The following is a 24,132-nucleotide window of genomic DNA, read 5'->3' as shown; positions in this document are numbered from 1 at the left end:
AGGTGCTGGCGATAGAATCGCCAGTGGCTGGCTACCACCAGGGGCACGCGCACACGAGACGCTTGCGTGCCCCTTTGCAAATGGAGCCTGCCGCCGGTCCCTGCTGCCTCCCTCGCTGGTCCCTCTCGCTTCACCAACCCCCCCCCCCCCCGAACTGGGCAGCATCTCCCTGAAGCGGAGACGGGCAGGGAGATGCTGCCCAGCCGCCGTGATACTGGGACGCACGTGCGTCCCAGTCTCTATCGCCAGCGCTCGCCAGTACAAGGGATCTGGCGAGCGCCGGCCAAGGTTGATGCCCGCTCCATCTGTATATCATACTTTTACGTTCTGTTTATGGTATATAAGCCAACAGAACACTTGGTTACTAGAATGCTCTCTGTATCGCATAATATCGTAGAATGTAGTGAACAGGTATCAATAGAAAAGTTATCAGTTAAAGTTAACATAGATGACATAAGAAAACTGTAAAAGCAAAAACATTTTTGTACTGTACTAGTGTGTAAATGGTTAAATACTGTAGGGGAATGGTGGTATAAATGTGGATGCACGGATGTCACTCTTGGGGTTTAAATGGGTTGCTTCCATCAGTGAGCTTGTGGGTGTTATGGTCACAGTCTGTATCCAATTTGGACGTACACTTAGTGATCTCAAGATATCCTGCCAGCAGCTGCTGATTGCTCTCAGAGTCTCAGCATGGTGCCCTCTCTTAGCATGTCCCAGGTATGGATTCTATTATAAGTTATCCAGGATTAGGGGCACCACAGAGGGATGTATGTATGCACTGAGCCCACAGGGAGCAGCAGATTCAGGCACATAGATATGTATCTGAGCCTTTTGTTTGCATCAATAATAATACGAAACGACTGCACCACATTGATCTAATTTTTCAGGCGCCTGCTTCTCTTTGATAATCCTTGTACTGTGTTCACTGCGCTGTTACCTAAGTTCTACAGGCAGACAACTGTAAAACTGCCAAATGCTCGGAATGGGACAGCTTTCCTCGCCATGCTTAGGGCTACATAATCTTTATGCTTACAACAAAAACCTTACTTTATCATAATTGTAGAGCCTGGGTTAAAATTTACAGATGTCCGATAAATCATTCAGGAAAACAAAGCTCTGTGTGTACTACAAAATAGTAGTCGTTATCGGTTTTACTGCATTTTTCTGGGGCCACAGCCGTGATTGACGGTTCTGCATCCCTATACGTACCACAGTTGCTGCAGACTATCAGTTACACAGACACTGACACTCAATTTTTCATGTAACATCTGAGTAGATTAATGGGTTTTGCAGACGGATGAATATTATCAGGTATATTCTATAGACTGACGTTTAATATTTTATCAAACTATGTTGTTAGAACATTATTAATGTATCATGTTTGTCAAGAGAAAAGCATAAGCATGTAAGTTGTATGTATGAAACGTGTTTGTAACTGTATGATGGTTCTACAACAGTTTGTTGGTATTGCACCCTTCACAAAGATTGTAACATACTATAGCTTTTACACATTGGCTAAGGACATTCTGGTATACAACAAACTGGTGAGCCAGTGTGTGAGGTCAATTATCTGCAGTCTGAACAAAGCCCTTCTCTTATGGAGGCCATAAAGGTTTGGCTGTTGTCAGGTTCAGTGGTAAGGGTGGTGGTTTTGGGTCTGGCAGTCATACTTGTAGCCTATCTACTAGCGGAGATACAGTGTGCAAACCAATAGCTTTCTATTAATCTGCAAGTTCACATCTCACTAGCAATTGGTTCTTTATATGGCTGTGATTGCAGCTTATATTGTAATTGATGTAATAATGGACCACATGGGAGCCCTGGATGTTGCTGGACTCACAAGTGACCATATTGGGTTCTGTAGTACCTTTTGGAGGCCCTATATATTGCTGGATTCTTAGCATTAGCATACAAGAATTAATTCTGTCCATGGTGTGATATATTTGAATAAATGCAACTTTAGGGTAGAGTAGAGATGAGCGCCGGGGCTGAAGATTTGGATTCCGATTCGTCTCCGGGATTTGGATTTGTCAAACAGCGGTGAAAGGCTTTGGATTTGGATTTTTTTTTTAAATGGTCAAAAAACGACCAAATCGCATAATTATTGCATTTTTTGTCCCTAGAGTAATATTATCCTCAATAATATTAATTTCCTTTATTCCTTGGAATATATAAGGCCGGATAAGCCCTCTTTCCTTTTTTCCTTTTTTTTTTTTTTTTTCTTTTCTCTCTCTTTTTTCTTAGGGGCGGGGGGGGGGGGGGGAGGAGGGGAGGGGGGAGGGAATAACACAGTACACAATAAAATGAATATAACCAGGTACTTTAAAAGTAGTTATAAATTAAAGTAGTAAACAAGAAGGTATAATATAAACACATGCTCACTAAAGGAATGAAGAAGTCCTCACATATATAGATATAAGAAAGATATTAAGAATAGAACACACCATATCACCTAGAGTAGGAGTATATTAACCTTTTTTTTTTTTTTTTTTTTTTCACTTAAATAAAATCACTTGGGCATTGAACACTGGGGGTAGAGAGAGAGGGAAGGGGGGAAGAAGGAGGGAAAGGGGAGGGAGGAGGGGGGAAACAGAGGGAAAAGGCTGAATATGTATATATTTTTATATATGTTTTTTTTTTTTCTCTTACATAGACATTAAAGGTAGAAATCTATCTATAAACATCTTTAATACACACTAGATGAGTAGCGGAAGTCGCTTAAGAGAAAATATAGATGAAGGATACCCAGTGAGGTAATTAATTATCCTTTTTTTTTTTTTTTTTTTTTTTTTTTTTTGGTTCTTTAGCCTTTCTTTATACTCTAGACAGGGACATTTCAATAAATAAAAGATTGAAAATAAAATAGGCATGGGAAGGGGAATATGAAAAGTGGCTACCCCCAATAAAGAGTAATGGAACCCTCAAGACAGGGAGGGACAAGGGGCTTTAGAGTTAAAGCTCAGTATGTTAGATTATGTGAATTATGTTTTGTATGTATGATGTATAATAGGTTTGTATATATTGACAGATTCAGATTTTTTGGACAGAGGGATTACAAAAGGAAGGAAGAGTATAACAACAGGGAAGAGAGAGGAAAGGGAAGGAGGAGATGTTAAATTTAATAACTATTAATGTCAAGGGCTTAAATGCCCCCCAGAAGAGGAAAAAACTTTGGAAATTCTTGCGTAATCAGGAGATAGATATAGCAGCATTACAAGAAACCCACCTTTCTAGAGTTGGACACCCCTCCTTACTAGATAACAGGTACACTAAAGTATACTATTCAAATGCAATTCAAAAGAAGGCGGGGGTGGCGGTGATGTTTAATAAAAACGTGGAATTTGAACTAGAAGCACAGTATACAGATAAAGAAGGGAGATATATTATTCTAATAGGCTCTTTGAAGGGTGGGAAAACTACTATTGCCTCAGTATACGCCCCAAATACACAGCAGGGGAAATTTATTAAAAAAATGTTGAAAGAGCTTAAGAGAGTTGCAGTAGGAAGGATATTGGTCTTTGGAGATTTCAACCTAGTCAGAGATATTAATTTGGACAGGTCAGGTATCAGTAAATCTAAAAACAGAAAGGCTCTAATTAAGACTGCAGAAGAATTTAATAGAATATTATATAATTCAGGAATATACGATATATGGAGAATTAAAAACCCAACGACAAGAGATTACACTTTCTATTCGAATATGCATAAGGTATATTCACGTATTGACTATGCATTTACGGATAGAAACACTCTACAAAATATAAAAAAGGCTGAAATTCTACCAATAACTTGGACTGACCATGCTCCCATCTTGATAAAATGGGAAGTAAAGAACCCTCCCTCTATCTCTAGAATATGGAGATGCCCGAATTATGTTTTCTCATCTCCAGATACAAAAAACACAATAAAAGAGGCAATTGAAGAGTACTTAGCGTTTAATAATCCCGAACAAACAAATGCAATAAACTGTTGGTGCGCCCTGAAAGCCGTTCTAAGAGGTAAAATAATACAAAGTGTCGCTGTATTAAAGAAACAAGAGAGAAGAGCGACAGAGGAGCTGGAAAAAAATATTAAAAACTTAGAACAGGCACACAAAACACACCCCTCGAACGACCAGACCCTGAAAGAAATAGACAAATTAAGAGATGAATTAGAAACAATAATCATTAAACAAATCAATAGAGAGACAGATATCTCCAAACAAAAATATCACATAGAAGGGAATAAAGCAACACGCCTATTAGCTAAGAAGGTAAAAAATATAAAGTACAAAAATGTGGTTAAGAGCCTTTATAATGAAAAAGGGATTAAGATAATGAACCCATTAGAAATCTCAGATGTATTTGCAGACTACCTAAAACAGTTATATAATCTCAAAGATCAGAGCAACACCAAACAACCTTCCAGTGAAGATATAGACACCTTCTTAAGCAAAATAAAACTACCTAAGATCAATCAAACAACTCTAGATAAACTAAACGAGCCATGGAGCCTTCAAGAGGTCTTGGATGCAATTAAAACTCTTAAAAAAAATAAAGCCCCTGGTCCGGATGGCCATATAAATAATATGTATATAACCCAGCAAAGAGAAATTGCACCAATGCTTCTTCAGGCCTTCCAGGAAGGAAGTCTGAAAGGGGAATTTCCAGGCGAAATGTTAGAGGCGCGGATAGTGCAGATAGCTAAACCAGGTAAAGATCCCGACATCCCACAAAATTACCGCCCCATCGCACTATTAAATAGTGATATAAAAATATATGCAAAGATGATAGCAAATAGATTAGCACCAAACTTAACAAAACTAGTTAAAGAAGAACAGGCAGGATTCATACCAGGTAGACAGGGCCCAAATAATGTTTGTAAAGCACTAGACATCATGAGGTTGATGGCCATGAGGGAGACTCCGCTAATGGTTCTATCGCTAGATGGAGAAAAGGCATTCGACCGGTTGCACTGGATATATATGGAAAAAGTGCTCCAAAAGTTTGGCCTTAGGGATAACTGCTTAAGAGCCATTATGGCACTATACAGCAGACCCTCAGCACACGTCCTATGCAATGGATATCCTTCATATGGATTTAATATTACCAATGGGACAAGGCAGGGATGCCCCCTGTCCCCATTGATGTATGTACTGGCGATAGAACCATTAGCGGAATATATTAGACAAAATACTGGAGTGACGGGCCCAGTAATTGACGGAAAACAGAACAAAATATTACTATATGCGGACGACGTCTTGCTCCTCTTAACCGATCCAGAAGACTCGGTGAAAGAGGTATTAAATATAGTAGATGAATTTGCAAGGGTTTCATATTATAAATTAAATAGAGCTAAAACGGAGGCATTAACAATAAATGTTACTAATTCAGATTTGATAAAACTGAAGTCCGATTTTAAATTTAGTTGGAAAACAACATCACTTAAGTACCTAGGAATACAATTAGTAACTAGCGAAAAAAAATTAGTAGATTGTAACTATGGGCCCTTGCTACATCATCTAAATCAAAAGATTAATGAATGGATGAACATGGACCTATCATTGCTGGGACGAATAGCTCTAGTAAAAATGTTCCTATTACCAAAAATTCTCTATCTGTTTAGGGCAATCCCTAGATGGCTCCCGAAGTATTGGCTCTATAGATTTAACTCAATATTTAACAAATTTGTTTGGAAAAATAAAAAAGCAAGAATTGCAAAGAAATATATGACTCTCCCTAAAAATAAAGGCGGGTTCTCTTTCCCTGATCTGGAAAAATATCAATTTGCTACGATGTTAAACCAAATAAATTATATAAGTGGATCTATAAACGAAGCGATGATGGGGGAGATATACCATTCGGAAATGGGGAACATCCCTTTGAAGGAACTAATATGGCTACCACCTAAATTCTTGGGACAGGGAAAACCTTTAGTAAAATCAGTAGATGAGGTCTTGAAAACATGGCATAAATTTCTGCACCAAATAGGTAAGCTGGGAGCTCCGTTTGGACACCTTTCTATAGATGTCATAGCTAAAAGCATACCAAATTTAAACTTAACTGGATGGAAGGTCAAGGGAATTAACACATTAGCCGACCTGTTTTATAATAACCATCTGATGTCTTTCACACAGTTTAAAGATCAATTTGATATTCCGAATATAGATTTTTATAAGTTTTTACAAGTAAGACACTGGCTACAGTCTAATATCTTTCAATCTAGCGAGTTGGAGTGCCTCCCAAAAGATATGGTGATGCAGCTATCTGGTAGGCAAAAGAAAGGAGGAACTACTTACTGGTATAAAATCTTAATGCAAGAGAAAGAGGATGAGAAAACAAGTCAGCAAATTAAATGGGAACAGGAATTAGATATCTCAATGGAGGTTAAACATTGGAATCAATTATTTAGAATGGTTCACCAAATGTCAAAAACAGCAATGTATACGGAAAGATATCTTAAAATTTTCTATCAGGCATATTATACCCCAGCTAAGCTATACAAAATAGCATGGGAACAAACAGATCTATGCTGGAGATGTATAGCGGAAAGAGGAGACCTTATCCATATCTTTTGGTCTTGCAAAAAATTAGATGATTTTTGGAAAGAGATAGAAAATCTTATATTCGAAATAGGAGGGATAAGACTTCAATTAAATGCGCCAATGGTCTTGCTACACGTAGGGATCTCTAACCTAGATCAAACGAAAAGATATGTGACCAATCAGATTATCAGCGCAAGTATTACAGCAATAGCGCAGCTATGGAAACAGATGCCTCCCCCCTCTCTCCAGATGGTAATTAATAAAATAAAACATAACTATAAAATGGAAACACTTAACACCCCAGATAATGCCAAGATACGGAAACTCTGGAGAGAGTGGGAATGCTCTGCAACTATGAATATACCATAATGACAAGAAGATCTCGCTACCTGGAATAATAGATCTTTTGCTACCTGAAATATTAGTACTGTTACTTGAATATCAAAATACTCCCTAGAAAAACTCTCCCCTGTTGAATAAAAGTTATACTAGAAAAAAAAAAAAAAAAAAAAAAATAAAATATATAATATATAAAGAGAGGAATACAAAAATCAACTTAATCTGACTGTCAAAAATTGATGTATAAGATGTATTTTATATGTGTGATGTGATGTGATGTAAATCTGTGTAAAGGGAATGTACATCCCTATATATGTTTTAAAAATTTTGTTATACTAATAAAAACAATTAAAAAAAAAAATAATATTAATTTCCAGCCCTTTCCAGACAATTTTGACTTTGACTTTACAGCTCACAATGTTGTTTCCATTCAATTTAGGCCAAGGTCTGCACACAGAACTTAGTATCAGTATGGTGTATTGGGGTGCAGTACACACAAACAATAAAGAAGAGCAATTTATTTTTTTAATGCGCAGCTTGTATAATGCTGCATGGAGGTCTAACAATCACACACGGAACTTCTGACAGTATACTATGGGTGCAGTACACACAAACAATGATAAAGAAGAGAAAAATTGGCTTAGATCGTTTTACTTTCATTTCTTAATTTATTTTGAATGTGCAGCTTGTATAATGCCGCGTGAAGGCCGAACAATCACACACGCACCTACTGACAGTATACTATGGGTGCAGCACACACAAACAATGAATAAAGAAGAGAAAAATTGATTTTGATTTTTTTTACTTTAACTATTTCTAATGCGCAGCTTCTATAATGCTGCGTGGATGCAGAACAATAACACATGGAAATTGTAGTGTATACTATTGGGGTGCAGTAACACCAAAAATAAATAAAGAACAGCAACATTTGTTTTAATGCTGCATTTTTATTTTATCGATGGGGCTTGTATAACACTGTGTGGACCGTGGAGGCAGAACAATCACACACGGAACTTGTACTGACAGTAGTATATGGTGTATTGGATTGCAGTGCAGCACACCAAAGTGACCACACACACCACAATGAAAAAAAAAATAACAATGAAAAGCTGACTGAGAGCCTGCCTGTGTACTACTGTACCCCACTACACTGACTGACAGCCTGCCTGTGTACCCCACTACACTGACTGACAGCCTGCCTGTGTACCCCACTAGACTGACTGACAGCCTGCCTGTGTACCCCATTACACTGACTGACAGCCTGCCTGTGTACCCCACTACACTGACTGACAGGCTGCCTGTGTACTACTGTTCCCCACTACATTGACTGACAATCTGCCTGTGTACTACTGTACTCCACTACACAGCTGCCTAACACACGACCAGTACAATTACTACAATATAATTAAGTGTGTGTATATATACAGTATATATATATATATATAAAGTCACTGTAGGCTAAGCACGTCCCCAATAAACAGGCAAACTGTGTCCGGTGCCAGCTGTAGACTGTTGCCAGTCAAATATAGATACTCACGCTGCCGAAGCAGCCGCAGCAGCACTCAGGAAGAAGAAGTCACTCGAGGCAGGTGATAAACAGCAACGTTTCGATTTTATTTCAAATCGTCATCAGGCTTAACAAATAGATAAAAACACTGACCTTATATCCCCCTCCAAGTGAACGACGCAACGCTACGTTTCCCGCGGTCCCTGTGTCAGCGTCATCAGAGTGCATCACCCACGCGCACAGCGCCATGGCAACGCATCCCAGCTGGGAGCGCGTTACCATGACACCGGCGCTGCGCAGTGACGTCACCCCGTCAGATTGTACACAGAGTACCCGCCGGTCAATCGTACGGAGCGAATCTAAAAACAAAAGTCCTCAGAGATAGTATGCAGGAGGGAAATATGCGGATCCAGTATACACAATACCTGGTGGTCATACTGTAATATCAAATACAGAAAAACATGATACAAATATCAAATGGGCATAAGAAAATAAATGGCAGACAAGACACAATGCATAGACAGAAAAACAAAGACACATCAAACCATAGATTAAAGAAAGGCATGTAAGCCTAGATGGTCATTAAGGCCATAAGGGTGCATTGTCCTAAGACGGTGAATCCAATGAGATTCACATTGTTTCAAATCTAAAGGGCGATTGCCTCCACGTAGACGTGGAGGTATGTGATCGATAATAATGTACTGAAGATTGGCCATACTATGGCCAGCCTGTGCAAAATGCTGTGCTACAGGCTGGTCACTGGTACCCGAGGCTAATGCAGATCGGATGGCCATTCTATGATTGGCCATCCTTCTCTCAGTGTACACTGGGTTTTACCCACATAATGGAGGCCGCATGGACAGGAGATAAGGTACACAATGTATTTGGTTGTACATGTGACCCTATGTCTGATTTTATACATTTTGCCACTGAAGGGGTGGAAAAAACTGTCTCCCATCTTCAAACTTCTACAAGTTATGCAGTTGAGACATCAGTACTCTTTACCTAGAACGGTGCCCATCGCGACCATCGCGACCATCGAATGCACTAAAAAACGGGTGCGATGCGATGCCCGCGATGGCCGCGATTTCCCATAGGGATCAATGTTAAAAGTGAGATTGGACGTGATTTTAGTGTTCAATGCCTCAATGCCCACGATTTTTACATAGGAAACAATGTTAAATGGGCCACAGAGCCCAAATAGTCACCGTGAAGTCTGAAATGGCCCCCACAATTGTTAACGCCACCTCACGATCAACGTCAACCCGAAGCGTGGCGAGCGCAGCGAGCCCGCGAGGGGCGGCGGTACACGTCCTCCGACCTTTTCATACCCCCACTATCCACGTCGGCGTGGAGTTGAGAATAGAATAGTGTGGCGAGCGCAGCGAGCCACCGAGCCCGAAGCGTGGCGAGCGCAGCGAGCCCCGCGAGGGGCCGCGGATACCTTCACAGTTATACGCGTCCCCTCGCGGGCTTCCCAGGTGTCCATGGCGACGCGGACACCTGTGAAGCCCGCGAAGGGACGCGTTTACCTGTGAAGGTATCCGCGTGCGCTCGCCACGCTTCGGACTCGGTGGCTCGCTGCGCTCGCCACACTATTCTACTCTCAACTCCACGCCGACGTGGATAGTGGGGGTATGAAAAGGTCGGAGGACGCGTACCGCCGCCCCTCGCGGGCTCGCTGCGCTCGCCACGCTTCGGGTTCACGTTGATCCTGGGGTGGCGTTAACAATTGTGGGGGCCATTTCACAGTTCAAGGGCACTATTAGGGCTCTGTGGCCCATTTAACATTGTTTCCATGGCCAAATCGCGGGCATTGAGGCATTTAACAGTAAAATCGCGTCCAATCACAGTTTTAACATTGATCCCTATGGGAAAATCGCGGGCATCGCGGTAATCGCGTCGCACCTGTTTTTAATGTATCCGCGATACCCGCGATTTTTTACCCCCGACGCCCGCGATGCCAATCGCGGGCGCCGTTCTAGGTAAAGAGTACCGAGACATCTAAAACAACCATTGCGCCTACCAAGAAAACTAGACTCAGAGACAGGGTCAGGAGAACTGGAAATATCTGTCCTCACAACCCAGTCCCTGATGTTCCTTCCCCTGGTATAGCAGGGCATCAGGCGGGTTTTGGACAGCCCCAGATCCCGATCAGTATTGAGGATGGGCCAATGTTGTTTAGCAATGTTCTTAATGCCAGGGCTCAGAGGACTGAAGTGGTTAACCCAAGGCATAACCTGTGTATTATCGTTATTGGACACGGACTTGGGAACCAGTAAGGATGCTCTAGGGGTATTCAAAGCTTTAGTCTTGGCCCTATTAAGCAACTCCAGATCATAACCACGTAACAAGAAATTGTTGATCATAATATCAATTTGCAAACTAGCCTCAGCAGGGTCACTGCAGATCCTGCAGACTCGAATGAACTGGGAGAATGGGAGGCCGTACTTGAGGGGTGCTGGATGAAAACTATATGCATGCAATATAGTATTGCGATCAGTATCCTTCTTAAAAAGTTTGAAGATGGGAGACAGTTTTTTCCACCCCTTCAGTGGCAAAATGTATAAAATCAGACATAGGGTCACATGTACAACCAAATACATTGTGTACCTTATCTCCTGTCCATGCGGCCTCCATTATGTGGGTAAAACCCAGTGTACACTGAGAGAAGGATGGCCAATCATAGAATGGCCATCCGATCTGCATTAGCCTCGGGTACCAGTGACCAGCCTGTAGCACGGCATTTTGCACAGGCTGGCCATAGTATGGCCAATCTTCAGTACATTATTATCGATCACATACCTCCACGTCTACGTGAAGGCAATCGCCCTTTAGCTTTGTTACAATGTGAATCTCATTGGATTCACCGTCTTAGGACAATGCACCCTTATGGCCTTAATGACCATCTAGGCTTACATGCCTTTCTTTAATCTATGGTTTGATGTGTCTTTGTTTTTCTGTCTATGCATTGTGTCTTGTCTGCCATTTATTTTCTTATGCCCATTTGATATTTGTATCATGTTCTTCTGTATTTGATATTACAGTATGACCACCATGTATTGTGTATACTGGATCTGCATATTTCCCTCCTGCATGCTATCTCTGAGGGCTTTTGGGTACTTGTGAGTTATCTGGGCTGCCGATTTTTTGATTGTATGCCTTAAGTTAAGGCATACAATCAGATGCGATGCGATGTGATATCGCATCGCATCGCATGCGACCATCGGATGCGATGACCCGATTTTTCCATAGGAATCAATGTTAAAATGGACTGAGTCCATTTTAACATGGAATTCAATGGGAAAAAGGGGTCCTTTTCATACCCCTACTATCCAAGTGGGCATGGAGTTGGATAAAAACCTGTGGCGAGCGTAGCGAGCCACCGAGCCCGAAGCGTGGCGAGCGAAGCGAGCCCCGCGAGGGGACGGTATTCTGTGTTCCCTCGCGGGGCTCGCTACGCTCGCCACGCTTCGGGCTCGGTGGCTCGCTACGCTCGCCACAGGTTTATATCCAACTCCATGCCCACTTGGATAGTAGGGGTATGAAAAGGACCCCTTTTTCCCATTGAATTCCATGTTAAAATGGACTCAGTCCATTTTAACATTGATTCCTATGGAAAAATCGGGTCATCGCATCGCATCGCATCGCATCGCATCCGATGGTCGCATGCGATGCGATGCGATGTGCCCGATCCGACCCGATTTAGAAATCGGCAGCCCGGATAACTCACAAGTACCGGCTTTTGTTTTTAGATTCGCTCCGTACGATTGACCGGCGGGTACTCTGTGTACAATCTGACGGGGTGACGTCACTGCGCAGCGCCGGTGTCATGGTAACGCGCTCCCGGCTGGGATGCGTTGCCATGGCGCTGTGCGCGTGGGTGATGCACTCTGATGAAGCTGACACAGGGTCCGCGGGAAACGTAGCGTTGCGTCGTTCACTTGGAGGGGGATATAAGGTCAGTGTTTTTATCTATTTGTTAAGCCTGATGACGATTTGAAATAAAATCGAAACATTGCTGTTTATCACCTGCCTCAGTGACTTCTTCCTGAGTGCTGCTGCGGCTGCTGCGGCTGCTTCGGCAGCGTGAGTATCTATATATATATATATATATATATATATATATGAAACCAAGCACAAACCCCATCACACAAACTCCTCTGCTCTGCACTGCCACAAATCTGACAGCCTGCCTGTGTACCCCACTACACTGACTGACAGCCTGCCTAACACACGACCAGTACAATTACTACAATATAATTAAGTATATATATATATATATATATATACATATATATATATATATATATTATATATAAATAAAACCAAGCACAAACCCTTCTGCAGTTTGCACAGCACAAACCCCTCTGCACTGCACAAACCCCTCTGCTCTGCACAAACCCCTCTGCTCTGCACTGGACTGCCACAAACCCCTCTGCACTGCACAACACCCATCTGAGTCTGCACAGCACAAACCTCTCTGAAGTCTGCACTGCACAAGCACAACACCCCTTTGTCTGCACTGCACAGCCCCCCTCTGCACTGACTGCACCCCTCTGCACACTATGACACACCACCCCTCTAGCCTGCACAACGCCCAGACCCCACTGCTACGCAGAGCTGTGCGCATCTGGAAGCGTGACTATGAAATGGCGCAGAATTCTCGGGACACCGAGCTTTTATAGACTCAGCATCTCACAAGAATCCGACGCCAGATTCCTACGTTCGGCCACGCTTGGGTTTCCGAACAAAGCCGGAAACTCGCGGACTCGCGGATATTCCGGAGAATATGGACCACTCATCTCTACTTTAGGGTAGAACTGGAAAGTTTCAAATGGAGATGTGGAATTCCAAATGTCATGTACACCATAATAGAAACGGAAGTAATAAATGTGATAAATATAAATAAAAATGTATTCACAAAAGGGTATTTAGAGTCACAGGGTAAATTTACAAAGATGGGAGTTCTATTGAAGATGAGATGTTTCCCATAGCAACCAATGAGATTCTACTTCTTATTTATTTACTACCTTCTGGAAGATTGAATCTGATTGGTTGCTATGGGAAACATCCCATCCTCAACAGCTCTCCCATCGTAGTAAATGTACCCCACAATGCTCTGACATGTATAACATACCTCCCAACTTCTGATTAAGTGAAATAGGGACACTCGTGCGGCTAAGCCGCGCGAGCGCCCGAAAAGGGGGCGGGATGTATGCAAATGAGGGCGTGGCTTATGCTAATTAGCCGCGACCTCATTTTCATACGAGAATAGACGCTGTGCGCATGCGCACAGCGTCTATTCTATTAGATTGGGGGGTCTCCCAACTGCCACCCCCCGCAGCGGGACAATGCCTGCCGCGGGTGGGACAGCGGGACAGGACCCGAAATCGGGACTGTCCCGCTGTAATCGTGACAGTTGGGAGGTATGTGTATAAGTCTCTTCGGGTTGGTAGTAAGTCACAGTCAGTGCAGTTTCACCTCAGAAGGAAGTGGGTATAAGGTAACATAAAGAACACGTTTGTTACCATAGGCACCTAACCCCAGAGCCTGTGTTCCACTGTGATGACTGCACTGACTTGAATGTGACTGTTTGTCCAGTGGTAGTCCTCAGAATTGTCGCTGTCCCGCTTACACTGTCATGTACCGGTATCTTTCATATCCAAGTTATGCAGTTGAGACATCAGTACTCTTTACCTAGAACGGTGCCCATCGCGACCATCGCGACCATCGAATGCACTAAAAAACGGGTGCGATGCGATGCCCGCGATGGCCGCGATTTCCCATAGGGATCAATGTTAAAAGTGAGATTGGACGTGATTTTAGTGTTCAATGCCTCAATGCCCACGATTTTTACATAGGAAACAATGTTAAATGGGCCACAGAGCCCAAATAGTCACCGTGAAGTCTGAAATGGCCCCCACAATTGTTAACGCCACCTCACGATCAACGTCAACCCGAAGCGTGGCGAGCGCAGCGAGCCCGCGAGGGGCGGCGGTACACGTCCTCCGACCTTTTCATACCCCCACTATCCACGTCGGCGTGGAGTTGAGAATAGAATAGTGTGGCGAGCGCAGCGAGCCACCGAGCCCGAAGCGTGGCGAGCGCAGCGAGCCCCGCGAGGGGCCGCGGATACCTTCACAGTTATACGCGTCCCCTCGCGGGCTTCCCAGGTGTCCATGGCGACGCGGACACCTGTGAAGCCCGCGAAGGGACGCGTTTACCTGTGAAGGTATCCGCGTGCGCTCGCCACGCTTCGGACTCGGTGGCTCGCTGCGCTCGCCACACTATTCTACTCTCAACTCCACGCCGACGTGGATAGTGGGGGTATGAAAAGGTCGGAGGACGCGTACCGCCGCCCCTCGCGGGCTCGCTGCGCTCGCCACGCTTCGGGTTCACGTTGATCCTGGGGTGGCGTTAACAATTGTGGGGGCCATTTCACAGTTCAAGGGCACTATTAGGGCTCTGTGGCCCATTTAACATTGTTTCCATGGCCAAATCGCGGGCATTGAGGCATTTAACAGTAAAATCGCGTCCAATCACAGTTTTAACATTGATCCCTATGGGAAAATCGCGGGCATCGCGGTAATCGCGTCGCACCTGTTTTTAATGTATCCGCGATACCCGCGATTTTTTACCCCCGACGCCCGCGATGCCAATCGCGGGCGCCGTTCTAGGTAAAGAGTACCGAGACATCTAAAACAACCATTGCGCCTACCAAGAAAACTAGACTCAGAGACAGGGTCAGGAGAACTGGAAATATCTGTCCTCACAACCCAGTCCCTGATGTTCCTTCCCCTGGTATAGCAGGGCATCAGGCGGGTTTTGGACAGCCCCAGATCCCGATCAGTATTGAGGATGGGCCAATGTTGTTTAGCAATGTTCTTAATGCCAGGGCTCAGAGGACTGAAGTGGTTAACCCAAGGCATAACCTGTGTATTATCGTTATTGGACACGGACTTGGGAACCAGTAAGGATGCTCTAGGGGTATTCAAAGCTTTAGTCTTGGCCCTATTAAGCAACTCCAGATCATAACCACGTAACAAGAAATTGTTGATCATAATATCAATTTGCAAACTAGCCTCAGCAGGGTCACTGCAGATCCTGCAGACTCGAATGAACTGGGAGAATGGGAGGCCGTACTTGAGGGGTGCTGGATGAAAACTATATGCATGCAATATAGTATTGCGATCAGTATCCTTCTTAAAAAGTTTGAAGATGGGAGACAGTTTTTTCCACCCCTTCAGTGGCAAAATGTATAAAATCAGACATAGGGTCACATGTACAACCAAATACATTGTGTACCTTATCTCCTGTCCATGCGGCCTCCATTATGTGGGTAAAACCCAGTGTACACTGAGAGAAGGATGGCCAATCATAGAATGGCCATCCGATCTGCATTAGCCTCGGGTACCAGTGACCAGCCTGTAGCACGGCATTTTGCACAGGCTGGCCATAGTATGGCCAATCTTCAGTACATTATTATCGATCACATACCTCCACGTCTACGTGAAGGCAATCGCCCTTTAGCTTTGTTACAATGTGAATCTCATTGGATTCACCGTCTTAGGACAATGCACCCTTATGGCCTTAATGACCATCTAGGCTTACATGCCTTTCTTTAATCTATGGTTTGATGTGTCTTTGTTTTTCTGTCTATGCATTGTGTCTTGTCTGCCATTTATTTTCTTATGCCCATTTGATATTTGTATCATGTTCTTCTGTATTTGATATTACAGTATGACCACCATGTATTGTGTATACTGGATCTGCATATTTCCCTCCTGCATGCTATCTCTGAGGGCTTTTGGGTACTTGTGAGTTATCTGGGCTGCCGATTTTTTGATTGTATGCCTTAAGTTAAGGCATACAATCAGATGCGATGCGATGTGATATCGCATCGCATCGCATGCGACCATCGGATGCGATGACCCGATTTTTCCATAGGAATCAATGTTAAAATGGACTGAGTCCATTTTAACATGGAATTCAATGGGAAAAAGGGGTCCTTTTCATACCCCTACTATCCAAGTGGGCATGGAGTTGGATAAAAACCTGTGGCGAGCGTAGCGAGCCACCGAGCCCGAAGCGTGGCGAGCGAAGCGAGCCCCGCGAGGGGACGGTATTCTGTGTTCCCTCGCGGGGCTCGCTACGCTCGCCACGCTTCGGGCTCGGTGGCTCGCTACGCTCGCCACAGGTTTATATCCAACTCCATGCCCACTTGGATAGTAGGGGTATGAAAAGGACCCCTTTTTCCCATTGAATTCCATGTTAAAATGGACTCAGTCCATTTTAACATTGATTCCTATGGAAAAATCGGGTCATCGCATCGCATCGCATCGCATCGCATCCGATGGTCGCATGCGATGCGATGCGATGTGCCCGATCCGACCCGATTTAGAAATCGGCAGCCCGGATAACTCACAAGTACCGGCTTTTGTTTTTAGATTCGCTCCGTACGATTGACCGGCGGGTACTCTGTGTACAATCTGACGGGGTGACGTCACTGCGCAGCGCCGGTGTCATGGTAACGCGCTCCCGGCTGGGATGCGTTGCCATGGCGCTGTGCGCGTGGGTGATGCACTCTGATGAAGCTGACACAGGGTCCGCGGGAAACGTAGCGTTGCGTCGTTCACTTGGAGGGGGATATAAGGTCAGTGTTTTTATCTATTTGTTAAGCCTGATGACGATTTGAAATAAAATCGAAACATTGCTGTTTATCACCTGCCTCAGTGACTTCTTCCTGAGTGCTGCTGCGGCTGCTGCGGCTGCTTCGGCAGCGTGAGTATCTATATATATATATATATATATATATATATATGAAACCAAGCACAAACCCCATCACACAAACTCCTCTGCTCTGCACTGCCACAAATCTGACAGCCTGCCTGTGTACCCCACTACACTGACTGACAGCCTGCCTAACACACGACCAGTACAATTACTACAATATAATTAAGTATATATATATATATATATATATACATATATATATATATATATTATATATAAATAAAACCAAGCACAAACCCTTCTGCAGTTTGCACAGCACAAACCCCTCTGCACTGCACAAACCCCTCTGCTCTGCACAAACCCCTCTGCTCTGCACTGGACTGCCACAAACCCCTCTGCACTGCACAACACCCATCTGAGTCTGCACAGCACAAACCTCTCTGAAGTCTGCACTGCACAAGCACAACACCCCTTTGTCTGCACTGCACAGCCCCCCTCTGCACTGACTGCACCCCTCTGCACACTATGACACACCACCCCTCTAGCCTGCACAACGCCCAGACCCCACTGCTACGCAGAGCTGTGCGCATCTGGAAGCGTGACTATGAAATGGCGCAGAATTCTCGGGACACCGAGCTTTTATAGACTCAGCATCTCACAAGAATCCGACGCCAGATTCCTACGTTCGGCCACGCTTGGGTTTCCGAACAAAGCCGGAAACTCGCGGACTCGCGGATATTCCGGAGAATATGGACCACTCATCTCTACTTTAGGGTAGAACTGGAAAGTTTCAAATGGAGATGTGGAATTCCAAATGTCATGTACACCATAATAGAAACGGAAGTAATAAATGTGATAAATATAAATAAAAATGTATTCACAAAAGGGTATTTAGAGTCACAGGGTAAATTTACAAAGATGGGAGTTCTATTGAAGATGAGATGTTTCCCATAGCAACCAATGAGATTCTACTTCTTATTTATTTACTACCTTCTGGAAGATTGAATCTGATTGGTTGCTATGGGAAACATCCCATCCTCAACAGCTCTCCCATCGTAGTAAATGTACCCCACAATGCTCTGACATGTATAACATACCTCCCAACTTCTGATTAAGTGAAATAGGGACACTCGTGCGGCTAAGCCGCGCGAGCGCCCGAAAAGGGGGCGGGATGTATGCAAATGAGGGCGTGGCTTATGCTAATTAGCCGCGACCTCATTTTCATACGAGAATAGACGCTGTGCGCATGCGCACAGCGTCTATTCTATTAGATTGGGGGGTCTCCCAACTGCCACCCCCCGCAGCGGGACAATGCCTGCCGCGGGTGGGACAGCGGGACAGGACCCGAAATCGGGACTGTCCCGCTGTAATCGTGACAGTTGGGAGGTATGTGTATAAGTCTCTTCGGGTTGGTAGTAAGTCACAGTCAGTGCAGTTTCACCTCAGAAGGAAGTGGGTATAAGGTAACATAAAGAACACGTTTGTTACCATAGGCACCTAACCCCAGAGCCTGTGTTCCACTGTGATGACTGCACTGACTTGAATGTGACTGTTTGTCCAGTGGTAGTCCTCAGAATTGTCGCTGTCCCGCTTACACTGTCATGTACCGGTATCTTTCATATCCCCACATCACTGTCTCCTAGCGATGTCCCACTGGTGCTGGCCTAAAGGGTGGGCCCTCTGCGAGGAAAATGTAACCATGTGAACCGTGTCCCCATTATATTCAGTATGGGTGGTGGACTGTAATCTAGCCGCTGTGTCTGATGCTGGACCCTCTGCTTCTGGGTTCAGCTGACCCGTGATTGCTCCCACAATGCTATGTGTGGGGTCCTCCCACATGAGAAGTAACTAATCCCAATACTCAGTGTCTGGGCTAAATGACAGGATCACAACTTGTAAGACCACATTTAGCCAGGAGACTACGGGGGAAATTTACTAAGATGTGAAATACACTTCACAGGTCATGTTGCTATGGCAACCAATCAGAAGCTACAGATGGAGCCGGGCTTGTCTTTGCAGGGGATGGCGATGGCGACGCCAGCCGCCATCCCCCACCATCTGTATCTGCGAAAGGGGACGCACGTGCACGAGATGCGCGCGCGTCCCCTTTCGCACGGTTCCCCCGGGTCCCCGCCGGCTTGTCGGCGGTCACCCGGGGTCCCGACCGCCTCTCCGCACCCCCCCCCTAACCCTGTCCGTCTCCCTGAAGCAGAGACGGACAGGGTCCCATCGCCCCGCTGCACGGAAACTGAGACGCGCGTCTCAGTCAGATGGAGAGCCGGGCTCCATCTGTACTTCTTATTTCTTTTTTACCCTCTAGGAGAGAGTAGACAGAATCTTATTGGTTGCCCATAGCAACATAACCTGTGAAGTGTATTTCACATCTTAGTAAATTTCCCCCTAACAAGTCATGATGTTTTTACAGCCCCATAATGATTTATGATAATGAAGTGCCACCTACTCACAAGACTACTGCTTTTATGAATGGGTTCACAAGATTACACACACACACACACACACACACACACACACACACACACATATACACACACACACACACACATATATATATATATATATATATATATATATATATATATATTATTGTCCATTAGTTGCATTACTTGCTCTTTAACTTCTTGCGCATGAATGTGATCGAGCACACCGACCTCTGCCTGATTGTGCGCGGAGCTGTGACACATAATAACTGCTGTAGAGATCGGACTATTGATGGCTGCTGAACCTGGACCCTAACAGCTAATCTGTGAAATGAGCTAAGCCCAACTTCAGAGCATCCATGCCGTGCCCTTGTACTGTAGCATCTAGCTCAAGAGGAACCCATAACATTAATGACTCAACTGCTGCATTATATTATTTATTTTATTTGTTACCAGTTTCTTATATAGCGCAGCATATTCCGTTGCGCTTTACAAAGCAGACAGTGATTCAACAAACAGGGTATTTACAGACAGTCAAAATGTAGGAGTTGTATAAGCAGAAATTACCTCTAATCTATTCTATTCTGTGTAAAAAATATTATAATGCACAAATGATGACACATATACTGTCCAGCTAATTAAGAAACTCATCTTGGGTGGATAGTATCAAACCTCGGTACTTGTTTCCTAGCACGGCGCCCACTAAGCAATTTACTTAGTGGGCTATTGTGCGCAGTGAAATCGCATCGCATTGCACGGGCCATTTTAGGGCCATGCGATGTGCGATGCAATTTTCCTATGTAATTTTTTTCACTGCTCTCTCAGCCCCGGGCCATCGCATCACATCTGCCGCAAAATTGCATGCGATCGCATGCAATTTTATAGGGTGTGCGATGCAATGACATCAGGTATACTCGGGCTCAGTGGCTTGCTGTGCTCGCCACACTATATAAAATCAACTCCAAGCCCGACGTGGATAGCGGGGCAATGAAAAAGTTGGAGGACGCGTTCCGCCACCGCTCGCCACGCTGTGTGTGTGTGGGGGGGATGCGTTAAATCTATATTTGGGACATAAAATCATATTATTGATCATTGCATCGCACACCCTATAAAATTGCATGTGATCGCATGCGATTTTGCGGGACATGCGATACAATGCGATATTGTGGTGTACATTTTTTTTTTCAAATGACATGAAAAAATCGCATCACATCCCATCGCATCGCGTGCTGCTATAATGGCCCATGCGATGCAATGCGATTTCCCTACGGTGCCTTACATAGAAAATCTGGGCGCCATGCTAGAAAACAAGTACCGGAACCTCTTTAATAGTGGAGAAGTGGGGAAGTTGCCCCAACAAACCAATCACCTTCTACCTATCATTTTATAGAATGTACTTAATAAAAGCTAGGAAGTGACAGTGATTGTAGCGATAGTGACTGTAATTACTTCTTTTCCACTCTTTGGCCTAAAGTACATAGTACATAAATCTGCAGAATAGATAAAAACTGCCGATTGTTATACTATAGACATCATTAAGTAATTAGTGTTGAAACTAATCCATATAACACAAGAAAATGAGTAGGGTGTAACTGTGACCCCAGCACTGTGACCTATGTCGCAAACTAGGATCCAACATCATGCCCATGGGGTGAGGGGTTCCGTGCAGCCACCCAACTGCGTAAGCCTCAGCTTACACAGCTGGCCAATGGATGTAAGGGCTGCAAGGCCTGCAGACCCTTGGCTCTCTTTCTAGAGATTGGGGTGACACACCCCTTTTTTTAGGAACACAGGCCTCTCTCTGCTCCCTACCAAACCCAACAATGGTGCTGCCTATCCATCAGGCAGCAGAAGGGAACTCTGCACAACAGAGCAAGGTCTATTCTACGCAGGTGGTAGGGGATAACAAGTTATCGAAGGTAGAGGCGCAGAAAATGAGTTGCCCTATCAAAGCTGCTGTGTACTGAAGAGGGTGGTCAAACCCGTAAAAGTGGACAGAACAAATGGAAGGTGTACACTGCGCTAACAGATGAATATTACAGTTGCATTCATAGATAGGTGCCAATATTGATCAAATAATTTTTTTTTATTAACACATAATAAAAAATGCAGATAAAAACTAAGTAAACATGAATAACAACAATAGGTGGCATTGAGTACTCGTATATATGGAGCTTCTGGGATGGAATAACAGTAAATGATCAGTCCATACGGTACCGTATTTCTTTAGGGAGCAAAGGATGAGATCCGTTCCTATGGTGCCTTTTAGGATATCCTTGTTGTGGTCCCGTTAAATGGGGGGTCCTGTTCCTGGTAGGATGGCGATGTATTTAGGGGTAGCACTCCCCGGCCAGATGGTAAGGCGCCCACTTGAGTGGACTCAGGACAAATCCTCCAAAACTTGGGGGAAGGACAAGATAAGGTTTGAGATGGGCTGGTTCGGACTCAGAAAGAATCTCCCAGTGCTTGCAGCAATTTGTATGGGACTGTAGGTTCCCTCTCCTCCACCAATGCGTTTCGCCTGTAGAAGAGGCTTTTTATTTATCTTTATCTATTCTACGCAGGCACAGAATGGACCTTTACACATCTGTGTATTCCTGATAGTTCGGAATCTGTGTGGGGCGCAATACCTGCGTCCATTTCTGGGGATCCAAGTGGAAATCAGTAATTGCGCATAGTAGGAATTTGGTATTTTTTAATTTGTGTAAATAGCACAGAGACAACTCATTCCAATATCAAAGGTTTTCCATATGCTGTATCAATGTTCTCTAATACATGAATAATCTTGGAATTAAAAAAATAAAGAAATAACATTCATATAATAATAATAATAATAATAATAATAATAATAATAATAAAAACTATTTTTGGACTTTTTCACAAAGTACTTTATTCAGAGTTTGCTGTTTAATGGTAATCTGTCGAATGGAGTTTTTCTTAAAGCTATACAGTACACTAGGGAAACGTTTGGAACACGTCTATTGTTTTCTAACTGGCCTCTCTTTGTAAACTCAGCTGCATTGTCACCAAGGGATCAGCAGCACCACTACGGGGCAAGTTTGGTGTGGGCGACATCCTTTTTGGTGCCATCTGTAGCATCTGCACACTGCCATTGTGCCATCTCGGGTGCCCCAGAAAGGCCTAGGTCACCACCCCATTTTTAGCTACGGTGACCATGTCAAGCACATCAAGAAGGTGATTATAAATAGATTAATCTCTCTTTTATTAAAAAACTTCTTGAATGTATCAATTTTATTTTGGTAGATAAAACAAAAATAATGATGTTTTTTTCCCCCATTGAAAGTTTGGAATAAATAAATAGAATTCTAAATTTTTCATATAAATGAGCAATGATTGCCTGATCGCAGAAGAATGTAAAAATGATGCCACCCAGGGAATTATTTGGAAGACAAAAATGATCTATTAAATCCAGTGGGTGAGACAAACATTGAGCAGATCGTGAATGTTTTTCCTAGTTTGAGATGCCTAAATACTATTGTTAACGTGTATTACAGATGAACTGGAAGCTATATACTGTATGTTAGTTACAGGCTGTATACACCTTGATTCGAATAGATCATGTTGCACAAATCTCCCGAAGCGCTCCAACATTCTTCTTAAAAAAACATTGTCCTCATGTGGTAGTAATCGCGGTCACATCTGAATGTATCAAATTGTTTCAAAGCAGGGTGACCGGATAAAAGACTGAAGGAAGAGAAAATGTTTTTGCCCAGCTCTGTTTTAATGTTTAAACCCTAGTAGGATATGTAGAATGGTGATAAGAAACTGTATTTCAAGTAGGCAGGCCTTGGTGGTCTTACCCCTGCTGGGAGCAACTTAAATGTCCATCATTATGGCTGGGCACAGATAATATTTATTTGACAGTCAGGAAGTAGAAAGGCTAAATTCCTGGGATGTTGTTTTTAGTTACACAGAGATAAGGGCTTCATGAGTCAAGTAGTCAGGTGGAATGTGAAAGACTATTTCACAGAATATGAGTCATAAAATATTCATCGTTAATCGTTTATTTGTTCTTCACTATTAATATAACTATTTCATACATTTTCTGGTTGTACAGATTATTGTTGGCGTCACTGAACAATTAGCGAATTATATAGCATATATTAAGTACCAGACTATATATTTTTGTATTATTATTAGCAGTAGTAGTAATAGTAGTAAGGTTATTGTTGCATGGTACATTTATCACACCATTTAATTATGGAAAGAATTTCAGAGATAGCAATCATGGTAAGTCAATACATGTGTGAGGACTATAAGATCAGACTATATTCTGTATGTGCTTACTTGTATGAGTCAGTGAGAAAACGAGATTAGGTGCTCGTGCTATGTACTATAACTGTGTACTTCCACATGCATTCATTGCATGAAAGTGGAGGGTACTTAAATGTTAGTTGGGCACCCACTAAGCTATTTGCTTAGTTTTCCGCGTCCACACGCGGGGCTCGCTGCGCTCGCCACACTTCGAGCTTGGTGACTCGCTGCGCTCGACACACTATATAAAATCGACTCCACGCTGACATGGATAGTGGGGGTATGAGCGTACTAACTATAGTAGGCGCCCA

Source organism: Crinia signifera, chromosome 11, assembly GCF_055691185.1.
Source record: "Crinia signifera chromosome 11, ASM5569118v1, whole genome shotgun sequence".
Taxonomy (NCBI): domain Eukaryota; kingdom Metazoa; phylum Chordata; class Amphibia; order Anura; family Myobatrachidae; genus Crinia; species Crinia signifera.
This window is presented reverse-complemented; position numbering follows the sequence as displayed.